A 1837-nucleotide genomic window follows, 5' to 3' on the forward strand; every position below is an offset into this window, starting at 1 on the left:
TGAGAGAGAGAGAGAGAGAGAGAGAGAGAGAGAGAGAGAGAATCCCAAGCAGGCCTCATACTCAGGGTAGAGCCCAACATGGGGCTCCATCTCACAACCCGTGACCATGGGATCATGACCTGAGCCAAAATCAAGAGTCAGATACTCAACAGACTGAGCCACCCAGGTGCCCCTCACAATTTTTTGTTTTGTTGTGTGTATTTTAAGTAAGCTACATGCCCAACATGGGACTTGAACTCACGACCCTGAGATCCAGAGTCTCACACTCTACTGACTGAGCCAGCCAAGTGCCCCATTTCACAGTTTTTTGAATCAAAAACCAAATAACTTCCTCACATTGCAATTGGCTGACACATCCCTTGTCTCTTTTTTCCCCTCCTGTAATACTCTTCCTCCACTCTCTGCTTCTTATTTGTTGAAGAATTTGGGTTTTTTGTGCTGTAGAGTTTCCCACAGTCTGCATTTCACGGGTATCACTTAAGATATCTTTCAACTGCTGTCGTTTCCTTCAATTTATTTAATAATGTTACATAATTAATTTTATAATTTACATATTTTGGGGCGCCTGGGTGGCGCAGTCGGTTAAGCGTCCGACTTCAGCCAGGTCACGATCTCGCGGTCCGTGAGTTCGAGCCCCGCGTCGGGCTCTGGGCTGATGGCTCAGAGCCTGGAGCCTGTTTCCGATTCTGTGTCTCCCTCTCTCTCTGCCCCTCGCCCGTTCATGCTCTGTCTCTCTCTGTCCCAAAAATAAATAAACGTTGAAAAAAAAATTATAATTTACATATTTTATTTGCAATTTGTTACTTGTTAGTAATTATATAATAATTACCAATACTTTCCTTATTATCATTTAAATGTAAAGCATTGATCAGATTCAGATTTGATGGTTTTGGCAGGAATACTTCATAGGTGGTGTGAAGTATTGAATGCTTCCATCTGGGGGCACTAAGTGTCTGGCTGTCTTTTTATAATATTAGTAGTTATTGATGAACATGGCTCAGTTCCATTAACTCACTGGGGACTCCAGCTCTTTATTCTTGAAGCAATCCAGGTGAGTTTTACACACTTCATTTCCCACCACCATCCTTCCCCTCACAGCCTATGTTGTGGTCATACTGAACTTCTGCCATTGCTCAGTGTTGCCATGTTCCTTCACACCTCCTTGCCTCTGTTCATGCCTACTCTGTGCCTGTACTGTCTTTCCTCCAGTTCAATACCTGACAGGTTCCTTCCTATGGAAGTTTCCCATAAGTAAAAAGAGTTCCCTTCATGCCCGAATGGACACAGTACATATCTCCCTCCTGGCATCTATCTTTTTGAAATGTAATGGTTCTTTAAATGTTTGTCTTTCACTATGCATGGGATCGCCAGAAAAGCAGAGAGAAGTAAGAAAGGCATTCTGCACATAGAATTAGCATATCAAAGAAACACTGGTGAAAACAGCTAGACATCTCAGGATATAAGTTAGGATTCTCGGGGTTGAAAGCAACAGAAACATCTCTGTCTGTAAGAAAGAAAATGGAGATGCATTGGAATAATATCACTGGCTTGCAGAACCATCAGAAAGCTGGAGGATCAGGCTCAGAAAATGGAAAGGAGCAAATGTATTCCAAGAGCCAAGAAGCAGGAAGCACAATAGTCTTTTAGCAGAAAGAATCTAGCCAGGATGATGCTACACCTGCCGGAGGATTTGGCCAACACCACCATCACCACTGTAAATGAATTCCAACTGCTTCTCTAGGTCTACATTACTCAGTTTTTATTGTCCTGGGTGGGAGCATCTGGCTGGCAAAGCCTAAGTCAGTGCTCATACCATGGAAGCAAGGAGGGAAAAGAT

General features: G+C 43.2%; 1 non-coding gene across 1 annotated transcript; it reads right to left on the minus strand.

The window, feature by feature from the left end:
- Positions 1-216: 216 nt before the first annotated feature.
- Positions 217-289, minus strand: TRNAQ-CUG (transfer RNA glutamine (anticodon CUG)). The gene has a single exon. It is a non-coding gene; the product is annotated as a tRNA-Gln (tRNA).
- Positions 290-1837: the final 1548 nt, after the last annotated feature.

Source organism: Puma concolor, chromosome E1 (genome assembly GCF_028749965.1).
Source record: "Puma concolor isolate L17-30 chromosome E1, mPumCon1.1.hap2, whole genome shotgun sequence".
NCBI classification, from domain to species: domain Eukaryota; kingdom Metazoa; phylum Chordata; class Mammalia; order Carnivora; family Felidae; genus Puma; species Puma concolor.